At 33.5% G+C, this 16,428-nt stretch overlaps 1 non-coding gene across 1 annotated transcript; it reads right to left on the minus strand.

Annotated features, from left to right (window-relative positions):
- Positions 1–9,093: 9,093 nt before the first annotated feature.
- Positions 9,094–9,202, minus strand: LOC148550636 (small nucleolar RNA R71). The gene has a single exon (XR_015893418.1). It is a non-coding gene; the product is annotated as a small nucleolar RNA R71 (small nucleolar RNA).
- Positions 9,203–16,428: the final 7,226 nt, after the last annotated feature.

Genomic DNA, 16,428 nt, shown 5'->3' on the forward strand with positions numbered 1-16,428 from the left:
ATGCTCTTTGCTATGAAGATTTAATTATGATGCCTTTATAACAAATTTTTTGTCATGGAGGAGAGATTACTTGGGTTTGCTGGCATCGCTACTGAGTGATAGCTGCCTTTAGAAATGCTATGTTAGGTGCAACCTTAAATACTTTGGTCAAATTTACTCTTTCTTTTTACGGTTTTAATTTTGAATTTTTAAAATTAATCCATTTGCTTGCTTTCTAATCTGCTGTATTGTCACATATCTTTGAGGGTTAGTGTCACAATAATAGTGCACAAGTCTGTTATATGATGACCTCATATTGAAGCATTATTATTATCTAAAATCTAGCAACACTTGTATTTAAAACATTTCTCTCCAATTCTCTGTTAGTGGATAGAATACAATCAATCTAAGAAGACACAATAATTGTGTATGTAAATGTTAGGGGACACCTTTGCAAACGTCTCATGTCCAAGTGTAGTTTTGGGTATGGTGGTGTCATAGGGCCAAAATAGTCTCATGGTGATGGTTGGTTGCCTTTCATCTTTTATGACTTATGAGTCAGTGCCCTTTTCTTTAGGCTGAATGGCATTTGGCTATTCTTTGCTTGTGAAGCAAAAATGAGAGGAAAGGACAAAATAAAGGAGGTGGAAAAAACAATGTGTACAATATATACAGTTAGAGAGTGGTTCTTTGGAATGGTAAACATTTTCACAAGAAAAAGAAAGGCTTTGATTACTACATCATACCAAATGAGATCCCTATGATATCTACTATATTTTATTTCATTATTTTTTCAATTTTATTATTTAGTCTTCAAAGGCTCTTGTGAACTCATGTAGCTCCTTTTCTTTCTTCCTACTCCTTCCTCATACTTCAATTCAATCACCGCCCTTCTTACTCACCCCAAAGTGTCAGTGATGTGGATTGTGTTTGTCTATGACTTTTGAGGCTAAGTTCCCATCTTTAGATGAAGAACGTGAAAAGTATAAAAAATCTACATCTTCGTCAAGATTAATCATTAAAATTAATTATATATATATTATTTTATTTATTTTTAATATATATTTTGTATCATAATATATTTTATATTATTGATTGATTTTGATATACATCTAATATGGTCAAATATATATATATATGTTTGTTTGTTTGGACGTTATTAAATTAATAAAATAATTTTTTTTTAATAATTTTTTTTATCTTTTAGTGTATTTGGTAAATTTCTAATAATAAAAATAAAAATACTAGAAAAATAAAAAATATCTTTTTTAAAAAATTATAGTTTACATCTTTTTTTTTAATTTTTTTTTAAAAAAATATACTTTTTACATTATAAATAAATAAAAAAGTACTTTTATCTTATTTTACCCAAATATAATTGATAAATAAAAAAATCTTTTTACGATATCCAAACTTAAAATTATTTTTATTTTTATAAAAGATCTTTAAAAAAAATTATTAAAATTTTTTTTTTTAAAACGACGTTCAAACAAGCTCTAGCTCTAAATTCTCAAGTGATAGTTCTAAACTTTGAACAATTACAAAGTTGTTATTCATAAGTATATATTCTGAATTTCTAATAACTCAACATAACTAAGTCCTGACCTGTTAAGAGGTTTGGGTTCTCCTAATATTTTTATTTTTGATATTTCAGTATTTCTAATATTAACATTTAAATTTTGTAAAAGAACTAAGACATTATCATCTTAACTAATTTCATCAAAATAATAAACTCTAATTGTTAAAAAATAAATAAATGGAAAATTCATATTCGTTCACGTATTAGGTGCCAATAGTATCATTTCTCCAATTTGAGTTTCTCAATTATGTCTGCACTAACACCAACTCTTGACTTATTTACACATACATCACTACTAGTCGATTGGGAAAATGAAAAAAAAAAAAAAAAAAAAAACATGAGCCGATAATTAAGTTATTAAGTTATGTACTTACTCTAATTGTTTATGTAGTAGTTTTTTTTTTTTTTTTTTTTCTGTTTTTGTTTTTCTTTCCAATGCGGGTTGCTGGGAGATTATTAGCAAACGCCAAACAACGATCCTATTTTTTTATGTATTAGTTCTAAAGGAGTGTAATCTCTAAATATGACCGAATATATATGTTATACAGAATTGTGCGACAACAGAATATGATATTGCTGTTTTGATTTTTTTTTTTAATTTAAAAAATGATAAAACGGCATTCCTGCTTTATATTTTTTGAAAATTAAAAATGATAAACGATAAAATGACATTAATATTTTGTATTTTTAAAAATTAAAAAATATAATAAATAACAATTCAACACTATTAAATTGTGTTTATGTTATATTTTTCTACATGTGTGTAAAATAAAAAAATCATTAAATATTTTTTAAAATACAAAAATTATTCCGATATTTAAAAAATTTAGCCACAAATAACCATATTAATTATACACTAAAATTATTTATCTGTGTGAAATATATATTAAAATAAAAAATAATTAAATTATATATAATATTTAATTTTAATAATTGATTTTATTATCAAGTATACCGTTCATTTTTTAAGTAATGGAGACTCAGCATGTATTATGCAGAGTTATAGAATAGTAGTGTATTTGGGGGATGATTTTTTTTAATTATAAATTATAAATTGGAGGCTCAGATTTAGCGGATATAAAATTTGATAAAAAATTGAAGGTCCGATATGTGGCGTGGTATATTCAAATTCAGGGAGTGCACCAATTAGAGTCTTCAATTTATGTAGGTTTTTTTTTTTTTTTTTTATGTTAAATGTGAAGCAAATTAGTTTTATAAAAAATAAAATTATAAAATTCAAAAAGTCTAAATTAGTGGGTCAAATTTGTAAATTAAAAAGAATTTTAATTACGAGAATGCAAAACTGAGAGTTAGATTTCTATAAAACACACACACACATATATATATATATATATATATATATATATATATATATATATATAACCTATCATAGAAAAATTTTCTATCAGAATATTTAAGATTAGAATCATATTTTTTAAGGTAATACTCTAATAGCGCATTTACCAGTTAAAAGATAAAAAATATGAGTAGTTGGATAATATTTTTTTACTAAAGCTATTACTAAAGTTGACTGACTTTGGATCACTTCAATATGAGATACGTGATAAAATTCAGTGATCCGCAAGACAAATTTGACAATTGGTTTGTAACTAAATTAATTTTAACTTAATTATCATTATAACTAATTTTGTTATAAAAAATTTTCATGCAAATCATATAGATCTTATTTCTAATAACACATACTAATAATATATATACTTAATAAATAGGTTTACCGTACACACATACATACAAGTATAATTAATAAATTAAACTAATAATTCTAACTTATATTCTCATACAATTTAAAATAATTAATTAAATTATCCATAAATCCTAGTTAAATTAAACTATATTAATTTAATTATTAACATTACTTAATTAAATTGTTATGGCACTGACCCTAAACAAAAACCAATAAATATTCCAATATGAAGTATCATCAGTCAAATTAACCAACAAACTAAATTCTAATTCCCTTCATACTCTAATATATACAATTAATAAACCCATAAAATAAATCTAATTAAATTCATTAAGTCATAACGAATATAGCTCTAAATTTTATTCACCCACATATTATTATTATTAACATAAATTAACTATATATATGACTAATATTTATCTTCACACAATATATTTTAATATTACCATTTAATTACTATAAATAATATTGAATCTACAATATTATTATTTTAATATTTACTCTGAAAAAAAAAATACTTACATAATTAAGTTGACTAAGATAGTTAATAATATAACGTTTAAGACGATCAATTTCTTTAATTTTTATTTATAAACATTGTGATTTTGGTTAAATACAAAGTTTGATTTCATGTTCTACGAAAAATTGAAAGTTGTTGAGAGGGTATTATGCTGAGTGAAGATAATGAGAATGAGAAGGATCAACGAGGGAGAGAAGAAAGAGAGGAGCCTCCCATCGCACACGAACTAGCTGCATGCGTGACACCTGTACAATGCCACAAATCTAAGGCTTAAATTTGTGGAACACTTCCTTACCGTTTGTTTTTTTTTATTCAATTCTGTTCGTCAGATTAATCATGGAGAACAAATCTGAAACTCAAACTTGAGAAGTTATCATGTTCGTCCCATTTTCATCAACTCAAATCTGATTATCGCACGTGTGTTTTTGTTATATATAAATTTGAGGGTCTGATTTATTCGCAATGTTAATTCGCTTATTTGTAGTAAAAAAAATTGAAGGTCTGATTTTTTTTTTTATATTACTTCTATTTTCACGAATAACACACAAAACTCTAATAATGGTGGAAAATATCGCTGTTAGTGTAATATAAAAATTAAAAAGCACTCAAGTATATATACACCTAATATTTTGATTAGGAATTTGGAAGGGGATATTTCACCTTCAAGTTTCAACTTTTGTTATAGGTAGAATTTATAGGCCTGGACTATAGATTTGGCTTCACATGTTACTCTTGGCATAGCTGTTGACATCTTATTGGGAAAATAGATAGAAAGCACAAATCAGCTGCATGCCATCAAGTTATAAATAGCCCTACCCTATATATATGGAGTATCTAGCTGAAGCTTCTCTTGTAGGCAAAATAGATTCATTTCATCAGCTCCTGGATTTGTAATGTCATCTATTATCATTATGAATATGAATATGCTCAACAAAATAAAGTCTTCTAAAATGAGAATAGGTGTAAAGTTATTTATTTATTTATTTATTTATTTATCTAAAAAAAACAAAAATACACTTGAAAGTTCACACGCTGGACACGATTACACTTCAATCATTTAATGAGTCACACATGCATACCATTTATACACTCCGGCGAACACAATAATTTTTGTGTTTATGTTTTTTAGGAAGAAGAGAGAAAAATACACCTGAAAGTTCACACGCTGGACACAATTACACTTCAATCATTTAACGATGCCGCACGCCGATCGCCAGAAGGATAAATGTGTCCGTCGGAGTGTATAAATAGTGTGCACGCGTGACTCATTAAATGATTGAAGTGTAATCGTGTCCAGCGTGTGAACTTTCAGGTGTACTTTTGTCCCTTTTTCCTTTATCTTTTAAAAAATTATTTGAATTACTTTTGTTGAATTCACAAATGAATCGATTGATCAAAGATTATGGCATATTATTTACTTACTTTATCACTATCTTTTGATATTTTTTTGGACTAATTCAATTTTTGTAAATATTAAATTAATTTATATCTCTTAGAATTAGAATTATTTTATATTTCTAGGAGTGCCATTGTTTCGAAGATGATAGAGACTCTTCTGGTTTTAGTTCCCAAGGTAGATTAACTGGTATCGATGAAAGAATTTAGACCAATAAATCTATATAATGTAATCTATAAGATCATTACTAATTAAAGTCCTACAGACTTCACCCTCATCTCACGAATATTGTTGGCCCTCTCTAAGGGGGTTTATTTCAAAAAGGGGAGCTCCAGACAACATGATTATAGCGTAAGAGGTTCTTCATTTCATGAAAAAACTAAGTCGAAGAAAGAAATTCTGACGTTTAAGATCGATTTGGAGAAAACTTATGACAGAGTTGATTGAAGGTTTCTAATCTATGAAATTCAGTTTTCCTATTCCTACAGTCAACCTAATTATGAGCTATCTCACTTCATCCTCGTTGTCTATTCTTTGGAATGGTGATAGATTGGATAGTTTTACTCTTAGTCGGAGTCTTCGGTAAAAAAAAATCTTATGTCTTATCTTTTTGTGTTGTGTATGGAGAGACTATCCTGCTTGATTAACCATCAAGTTAATAGGGGACGGAAGAAGCCGGTTGCTATTTCTAGAGGGGTCCAAGGATTTTCTATCTAACGTTCGCCAATGATTTGCTTCTCTTTTGTAAAGCTGAGAAATGACAAGTTCATAATGTGATGGTAGCATTGGAGAGTTTCTGTAAAGCTTCCAGAATGAAGATTAATGTGGAGAAGTCTAAAATGTTGTGCTTCTGCAAATGTTTTCGCGACAAAGACAGAAATCTTTATTGGGGTGTCCTCTATTAGATTTGTCTAGAATCAGGACAAATACATTGGGATTACTCTTAATCATTCTAGGGTAATTGGAGCATCTTTTAATGAGATTCTGGATAAGATCCGGGAAATGCTAGCTAGTTGAAAAGGGCGATTACTTAACAAGGCAAAAAGGCTCTGTATGATCAATTCGGTAGTAGCTGCTATCTCTACTTACCGCATGCAAGTCTTTCTCTTTTTCAAAGGGATAACAAATTCTATAGCATCTATGATAAGAATTTTTTTCTAAAAAGGTCAAACTAATGGTAGGGGGCTAAATCTTGTCAGTTGGACGGTGTTGGTCACCCTTAAGAAGTTTGGTAGTTTGAGAATTAGAGACATGTTTTATGCTAATGTGACTCTTCTTGAAAAGCTAGTTTGGCAATTCTTTCATCATCCTCACAAACTTTGGGTCCAACTGTTGGTTGATAAATACCGATTTTCTTTGGGTGACTATTTCAACGATTTTAGGGATAACGGATCTTATATTTGGAGGAGTCTATGTAAAATTTGGGATATTTTGAACGATGATTTTGATTGGTGCATTGGAGATTTGGATCAGAATTTTTGATTCTCTAAATGGTGGAAAAAGGGGTCGCTTTGTAATGAAATGGATTACTGATGCGTGAGCATCTTTTCTATCTTTTTCTAGTGAGTTTGCATTCAAATTGTTGAGTTTAATCAAGAATTAATTATCTTTTAGCCACTATGAATGCTACTTTGATTCGTGTGCAATTTAGTTTATTTCAGGTAACATTCAGATGGATTTGACAGGATTTGTGTAGAAGAAAAGGAAGAAAGTGGATGATGCTGTCAATCATGACCTCCTTGCACTCTAACAAGCATAACTGGAGCTACAGGGATCAAATTAATGCGGTTCTAGTGGCATTGGAAAGCTAACTTCCAAAGCTTTCCAACAATATATAATAGTATACACTTTTCTTCCAAACCACACGGTGTTGGTGGCGCCAAACTTGGGATTCTCCAAGTTTGGCGCCAAGATGAAGAAAAAGTGGTATTGCATACGGTTGAAGTGGTGCCAAACTTGGGATTTTTCAAGTTTGGCGCCAACTTTAATGAACTTGGTGGTCCCCATTCATCCCAGAGGATCAGCTCGAGATGATTTATTTATTTCTGATTAAACTTTATTTTATTTACAAATAGGAAAAGATATTATTTAGTTTTAGAAAATATATTTTATATTAATTAGGATTAGATATAAAAGGGAAAAGAATCAGCCCTTCGGGTTTTTCTCCTCTCTTCTACCTCATTCCGCACTTTACAGTTTTATAGAATCATTGTTTTCTCTTTGAACCATGAGCAACTAAACCTCCACTGTTAAGGTTAGGAGCTTTGTCTATTGTATGAATTGATACTATTACTTTTCTATTTCAATTCATGTACTGATTTCTATTTCAAAAATTGTTTTCGCTCTTTATTTTATGAATCTAGGTGGAACGGAAGTATGACCCTTGTTCTAATTGAATTCTTGTAAAACTTGAAAAAGCTCTTTACTTGAACAACAGTTTGAAAATAATTTCTCCTAAATTTTGAATTATCTGGACTTAACGGGATACGTGACATATAATCCTCTTATATTTGGGTAATTAGGGTTTCTATGGCATATAAACTAGAATTGAACTTCATCCTCTAATTGGAATTAAGTGGCCAAGGAATTGGCGGTTGATGAATGTTAGAGGAGACTAAACAGGTCTAAGGAATTAGGGTTTAGTCACATATAGTTTGCCATGAATAGAATCTTGTATGATTAAAATAGTTAGTAAGAAAAGTCAATCCGGAAGATAGATATCTCTGAAGCCTTAACTGTTTTCTCCCATATTATAAACACCAATTTACTGCTTGCTTTCTAATTTCCTGAATTTACTGTTAATGCTTTTGAACTCTCAAAACACCATTTTCTATTTGTCTAACTAAGCAAATCACTTGACCATTGTTGCTTAATCCATCAATCCTTGTGGGATCGACCCTCAATCACTTGAGGTATTACTTGGTACGACCTGATGCACTTGCCGGTTAGTTTGTGGGTTATAAATTTCGCACCAAATTTTTGGCGTCACTGCCGGGGATTGACTGTGATTGACAACTATTAGTTGTTTGATTGCTTAGATTAGGAATTTTAGTTTAATTCTATTTAATTCTTGCTTTACAATTTTCGAAAATTAGTACTATTATTTTTTCTTAATTTCTGAAATTAAGTTTGGTGTTACTTAGTTAATTTTATTTTGATTTTCCTGTTTAATTTTCTTATTAAATTTCGAAATTCCTAGCTTGATTTTGGTCATTATTTTAAAAAATTTTAGCCTTAATTAGTAAGTATTTTTATTTTATTTCTTTACACAGGTTACCTCACTGGGAATTCTTTACACTCTGATGTAGAGAATCACATTTTTCCTATTTTTTGTCTGTTTATGAGCAGGAACTGGGACAAGGAACCTCTTATAGATTTTGATCCTGAACCTGAAAGGACTTTGAGGCGGCATTTGCAACAAGCTAGACTTTACAAGGCTAGTGAAAATTTGAGTGAAACTTCTGAAAAGGAAGCTGCAGAGTCCACCATGGATCAGAATCGTGCTGTGAATGCCAAAATGACAAATCTGAATGAGAATGAACAACCTAGAAGAGTGTTGGGCTCATACACTGCTCCCAATACAGATCTTTTGCAAAAGTATTGTGGTGCCTCCTATAGCTGCAAACAACTCTGAACTGAAGCCACAACTGGTCACTCTTGTGCAACAAAATTTTCAGTATTATGGACTCCCTCAGGAAGACCCAAATAAGTTTGTTTCTAATTTCCTACAGATTTGTGATACTGTGAAGACTAATGGAGTGAATCCTGAGGTTTATAAACTCATGCTCTTCCCATTTGCTGTGAGGGATAGAGCAAAGTTGTGGTTAGATTCTCAACCTAAGGAGAGTCTGGATACTTGGGATAAGGTGGTCACTGGATTTTTGACTAAATTTTTCCCACCACAAAAGCTGACTAAGCTAAGGGTGGAAGTTCAGACCTTCATACAGAAAGATGGTGAGACCCTTTATGAAGCTTGGGAGAGATTCAAGCTACTGACTAGGCAATGGCCTCCGGACATATTTTCTAAATGGACTTAGCTATATATCTTTTATGAGGGCTTATGTGAAATGTCCAAGATATGTTTAGATAATTCTGTAGGTGGTTCATTGCACATGAAGAAGACACCAGAGGAGACTACTGAGCTTATTGAGTTGGTTACTAACAACCAATATTTATACTCATCTAACAGGAATCCTATGAACTCTGGGACTCCTCAGAAGAAAGGCGTTTTGGAAGTAGAAGCCTTTGATGCTCTTTTTGCTCAGAACAAAATTTTATCTCAGCAGATGAATCTAATTACTCAACAATTGAGAGGGATGCAGGTTTCAGCTGTCAACACTTAAAATGTACCTCAAGAGACCCCTTATGACATGACTGGTAGCTCTATGAAAGGTGAGAATTATGATTATACTCAATCTTCTACTGAACAGGTCAATTACATGGGGAATGCTCCTAGAAATCCCAATAATGATCCATACTCAAAGACCTATAATCAAGGGTGGAGAAATCACCCAAATTTTTGGTGGAGAGAGCAACATCAGAGATCACAGAATTTTAACAATAATTCTCAGGGCGATTTTTAGCAGAACAATCAAAATAATCGCCAGTTTTAGTCTCATCAACAACAACCACCTCAGCAGGCAAATTCTTAGTCCCAGAAGAACACTGATTGGGAAGCACTATTGAATAATTTTATGCAGGAAACTAGAGCTTCCATCAGAAACTTGGAGCTGCAAGTAGGCCAGTTGAGCAAGCAAATACCTGAGAGGCCTCCAAGTACATTTCCTGGTGATATAGTGGTGAACTCAAGAGAAGACTGCAAGGCCATTCAATTGAAAAGCGGTAAAGTGACTGGTTTTGAGACTAAGGTCAATGATGAGCTAGTTGAAAAAGAAGCTCCAGAGGAGAAGAAAGAAGAGGTAGAGCACATCCCTCCAAGGTGTGTAGATAACCCATTCTCAGCCTCTCTTGACACTCATCTTACATTACCAAAGGCTCCTGAGTACAAGCCTAAAATGCCATATCCTCAGAGACTTCAGAAGGCTTCCAAAGACAAGCAATTTTCTAGATTTTTAGAAGTCTTCAAGAAGCTTCAGATTAACATTTCTTTTGCTGAGGCTCTTGAGCAAATGCCTCTCTATGCTAAATTCATGAAAGAACTGTTGACTAACAAGAGGAATTGGAAGGAAAAAGAGACAGCGGTGTTAACTAAGGAATACAGTGCTATTATTCAACATAACCTTCCTGAGAAGATGCAGGATCCAGGGAGCTTTGTAATTCCTTGCACCATTGGAGATGTCACTATTCAGAGAGCTTTGTGTGATCTTGGAGCTAGCATCAATCTCATACCACTTTCAGTGATGAAAAAGCTCCAAATTGAGGAGGTAAAACCCATTCGTATTTCTCTTCAACTTGTTGATCTTTCTATTAAATTTCTGTGGGGGTTGTTAAGGATTTACTTGTGAAAGTAGGGCCATTTATTTTTCCTGCTGATTTTGTTATATTGGATATGGAAGAGGATAAAAAATCCTCTATTATTCTTGGAAGACCCTTTTTAGCTATAGGTAGAGCTCTGATTAATGTGTAAAAGGGTGAATTAACCCTGAGGGTCAATGAAGAACAGGTGGTCCTTAATGTGTTTGAAGCCCTCAAACACCCTAATGATTTTGAAGGGTGTATGAGAGTTGATGTTGTTGAACCACTTGTTCAAGAGGTATTGGAAGCTGAGGTACTTGATGATCTTTTGGATCCTTTTTCTGAATATGAATTACTTGAGATTGATGATTCTCCACCCCAGAAGAACATGGTGAACATGCCTAAGGTCGAGGAAGAAGTCCCCAAGCTTGAGCTAAAGCCTTTGCCTCCTTCTTTGAAATATGTGTTCTTAGGTGAAAATGATTCATATCCAGTGATTATTAGCTTTTCCTTGAAACCTGGTGAGAAAGAGGCGCTCATTACAGTGCTCAGGGGCCATAAAACAGCTCTTGGGTAGACCATTGGTGATTTAAAGGGGATTAGTTCAACCAAGTATATGCACAAGATCCTTCTTGAAGATGATGCTAAACCGGTTGTGCAACCACAAAGGAGACTCAATCCAACTATGAAAGAGGTGGTCCAAAAAGAGATAATGAATCTATGGGAAGCCGGCATTATATACCCTATTTCTGATAGCCCTTGGGTGAGTCCTGTGCAGATAGTTCCCAAGAAAGGAGGAATGACAGCGATCAAGAATGAAAAGAATAAGCTAATTCCTACAAGAACCGTCACAGGATGCAGAATGTGCATAAACTATAGGAGGCTCAACACTGCTACAAGGAAGGATCACTTCCCCCTGCCTTTCATTGATTAGATGCTTGAGAGGTTAACTGGCCATGCTTTTTATTGCTTTCTATATGGATATTTTGGATATAACCAAATTGTAGTGGACCCTCAAGATCAAGAGAAGACGGCATTCACATGTCCTTTTGGAGTATTTGCTTACAGGAGAATGCCATTTGGACTCTGTAATGCCTCAGCAACTTTTCAGAGGTGTATGCTTTTAATTTTTTCTGATATGGTTTAAAAGTTTATTGAGGTATTTATGGATGATTTTTCTATTTTTGGTAATTCTTTTGAATCTTGCCTTAAGCATTTATCTTTGGTCTTGAAACAGTGTCAAGAATCAAACCATATTTTAAATTAGAAAAAATGTCACTTTATGGTCACAGAAGGTATTGTTCTTGGATACCAGATTTCAAGCAAGGGGATTGAGGTTAATAGAGCCAAGATGGAGGTAATTGAAAAATTACCACCACCAACTAATGCTAAGACAGTCAAAAGTTTCTTAGGTCATGCAGGATTTTACAGAAGATTTATAAAGGATTTTTCTAAAATTGCTAAACCATTGAGCAACCTACTAGTTGCTGATGTTCCTTTTGTATTTGATACTGAATGTCTGCATGCTTTTGAAACTCTAAAAGTAAACCTTACCTCTGCTCCCATCATAGCTCTCCCTGACTGGGATTTGCCATTTGAATTAATGTGTGATGCTAGTGATTATGCTATAGGAGCAGTTTTAGGACAGAGGCATGAAAAGCTTATACACGTCATTTACTATGCTAGTCGTGTGTTAAATGATGCTCAAAAGAATTACACAACTACAAAAAAAGAATTATTAGCTATTGTGTATGCTATATATTTATAAGTTTAGGTCCTATTAATTAGTTCTAAGGTTATTGTTTATACTGATCATGCTACTTTAAAGTACCTTCTAACCAAACAGGATTTTAAATTAAGATTAATCAGATGGGTGCTACTCTTTCAGGTGTTTGATATTGAGATCAAAGACAGGAAAAGGTCAGAAAATCAAGTAGCTGACCACCTTTCCAAGATTGAACCTGAGGAGGGTGTACAACCACCCACAGCTGTGACTGAAATATTTTCGGATGAGCAACTGTTCACCATTCAGCAGGCTTCATGGTTTGCAGACATTGCAAATTACAAAGCCCTAAATTTCATTCCAAAAGAGTACAGTAAACAATAAGTGAAGAAGCTACTGACTGATGCAAAGTACTACTTTTGGGAGGAACCATACCTTTTTAGAAGATGCTCAGATGGTATAATCCGGAGATGTGTCTTAGATGAGGACGCACAATAGATTCTTTGGCACTATCATGGCTCCGATTATGGAGGCCATTTTAGTGGTGAAAGGACAGCTACAAAGGTCCTTCAGAGCGGTTTTTACTGGCCGACTCTCTTTCGAGACTCAAGAGTATTTGTGAAGAACTGTGACAGATGTGAAAGAGCTAAGAATCTCCCTGCCAACCATGAGATTCCACAGTAGGGGATTCTTGAGATTGAGTTGTTTGATGTGTGGGGTATTAACTTCATGAGACCTTTTCCACCCTCATATTCCAACAACTATATCTTGGTGGCAGTTGATTATGTGTCCAAGTGGATGAAAGCTGTCGCTCTGCCCACCAATGATTCCAAAGTGGTGATGAGCTTTCTTCAGAGATATATTTTTAGTCGGTTTGGTGCCCCAAGGACACTCATTAGTGATGGCGGAAGTCACTTCTATAACAGACAACTGGACTCACTTCTACAGAGGTATGGAGTCCTTCATAAAGTGGCAACCCCCTATCACCCTCAGACAAGTGGACAGGTTAAGGTTTCTAACAGAGAACTCAAGAGAATTCTGGAGAAGACCGTAAATATCTCAAGGAAGGACTGGTCTAAGATGCTTGATGATGCTCTCTGGGCATACCAGACAGCTTACAAGACTCCTATTGGTATGTTCCCTTATCAGTTAGTCTATGGTAAAGCCTGTCACTTACAAGTTGAGCTGGAGTATAGAGCTTACTGGTACGAAATTTATAACCCACAAACTAACCGGCAAGTGCACCGGGTCGTACCAAGTAGTAGCTCAAGTGAATGAGGGTCGATCCCACGAGGATTGATGGACTAAGCAACAATGGTTGATTAATTGGCTTAGTTAGACAAACAGAAAATGGTGTTTGGGAGTTCAAAGAGCATTAAATAGTAAATTCAGAGTTTGAAGACAGGCAAGTGAATAAGTTGGGAATAAAATATGGAGAAACGGTTAAGGCTTCAGAGTTATCTATTTTCCGGATTGACTTTTCTTACTAACTATTTTAATCATGCAAGATTTAATTCATGGCAAACTATATGTGACTAGACCCTAATTCTTTAGACCTTTCTAGTCTCCTCTAACTTTCATCAACCGCCAATTCCTTGGTCACTTAATTCCAATTAGAGGACGAAGTTTAATTCTAGTTTATGTGCCACAAAAATCCTAATTACCCAAATATAAGAGGATTATATGTCACATATCATGTTAAGTCCAGATAATTAGAAATTTAGGAGAATATGTTTTCAAGCTGTTGTTCAAGTAAAAAGCTTTTCCAAGTTATACAAGAACTCAATTAGAAAGAGGGTCATACTTCCGTTCCACCCAAATTCATAAGAATAAGAACGAAAACAATTCTTGAAATAGAAATCAATACATAAATTAAAATAGAAAAATAATAGTATCAATCCATACAATAGACAGAGCTCCTAACCTTAACAGTGGAGGTTTAGTTGCTCATGGTTCAGAGAGAAAAAAATAAGGATTGTAAATTGGGGTGAGGTGGAATGAAAAGTTAACTAATTGGAATCCCCCAGAAGAGAAGTTTCTTTTCTCTTTTATATCTAATCTTAATAAATTTAAAATCTAATTTCTAAAACTAAAATAATATCTTTTCCTATTTTAAAATTAAAAATACAGTTTAAATCAAAGTTAATTAAATAATCAGCAAGTCTTCAATTGATGGATGGGGACCACTTGCTTTGTAGGATATATGCCTAACTTGGGAAATAACGGAAGTGTTCCCCTGAGTCCTCCTTTATGCAGCCTCTAATCTGTATTTCCTGGGCCGAAAATTGGGTCAAAAATAGCCCAGAAATTGCCCCCAGCATTTTCTGTGTTTTCTGCACGTGGCGCATGTCACGCGTACGCGTCGCTCCTCGCTGGTCATCTCCTTTAATTCTTGTGCTGCAGATACTCCATCAAATCCAGCCGAATGCTACCTAAAATAAACAGAATTGCACAAGACTCAAAGTAACATCCATAGTGGCTAAAAGATAATTAATTCTTTATTAAACTCAACAAATTAAATGCAAATTCACTAGAAAAAGATAGGAAAGATGCTCACGCATCACTTACTGGGCAATCAAGTTTCTGAACTTTGATGCTCAAGCTCCAGGAATAAAGAGAATGCTTCAGTTGAATGAGCTTGATGAATTCAGATATTCAGCCTATGAGAATGCCAAGCTCAATAAGGAGAGAACTAAGATATGGCATGACAAGAAGATTGCCATTAGAGTTTTTGAGCCAGGTCAGAGGGTGCTTCTATTCAATTCAAGGCTCAAACTCTTTCCCGAAAAGCTGAAATCCTGGTGGTCAGGGCCATTTGTGGTAACCAGGGTATCACTGTATGGTCATGTAGAAATTCAGGAAGAGAATTCTGACAGAAAGTTCACAGTTAATGGCCAGAAGTTGAAGCACTATCTTGGAGGTGAGATTGATCGCAAAAGGTCCGCTCATCTGCTGAACTAGCAGAACTAACTGTCAAGCTAGTGACGTTAAAGAAGCGCTTGTCGGGAGGCAACCCAATATTTTCGTATCCTTAAGTTTGAATTTTAATTTGATTTTGTTTATTTGTTTAGTTTTGTTTGCATCCCTACTGTTTTTCCTTTGTTTTACGTATGTTTTGATCATGCAGAATATTAAGAACAGGAACCAGTACACTTAGAAGAAATTTTGACCACCCTGGAAGTCTCTCCCTCGGACTGGGTGGCGCCAAACTTGGAATTCCCAAGTTTGGCACCGAACACAACATCCAAATTGGGAGTGTGTATAGGTAAGAGCTTAGGTTAGTCAAGGATTCAATTTATAGCTCACTTAGCCATACATATATCCTCACCCTTACCTTAGCCCCATTACAACCTTGAAAAGACCTCATGATGTTTGCATTGGTACATTAAATACTTATTGATTGGTTAGGTAAATAACAAAGTTTAGAAATCATGACTAGAGAAAACTAGAGTGGATTACCCTATACACTTGAGTGATTAGAGTGCACATACACTACCAGTGAGGGTTCAATGCTTAATTCTATGTTCCCTGCTTTCATGAGCTGTCTACTTACAAGTCTACCTGTATTTACTGTATGATTTAAATTAGTGATATCAAATTTATGTTTGTCTTGAAGAACTTATTTACTTTTAACCAAGTAGACAGAATCATCTTAGCATATAGTTGCGTTCATACATGAATTCCATTTCATGAGTCTTACTTTTCCCTATCTATTCTTTTGATCTCCTTGAGCTTAGCATGAGGACATGCTAATGTTTAAGTGTGGGGAGTTTGATAAACCTTTATTTTATGGTTTATCTTGTGCTCAATTGAGTGGTTTCATCAGTCGTCTTTGCACACTTATTCATATGAATTGCATAGTTTTACAATTCCTTCCTAGTTTTGTTCTATGGTTGAAAACTTGCTTCCTAAGCCTTTAATTTGTATATTTTAATTTTCCTTTTTACCATTCGATTCCGTGATCTGTGTGTTCAGTGTTTTCAGGCTTTATAGGGTAGGAATGGCTTAGAGGATGGAGAGGAAGCTTGTAGAAATGGAAGGAGCACAAGAAATAAAGGAGACAACCAGCGAGCATTGACGCGCACTGATAAACCCATATTTTATGATGTAT

The sequence above is a fragment of the Arachis ipaensis genome, chromosome B7, assembly GCF_059453495.1.
Source record: "Arachis ipaensis isolate K30076 ecotype BB chromosome B7, ASM5945349v1, whole genome shotgun sequence".
Lineage (NCBI taxonomy): Eukaryota > Viridiplantae > Streptophyta > Magnoliopsida > Fabales > Fabaceae > Arachis > Arachis ipaensis.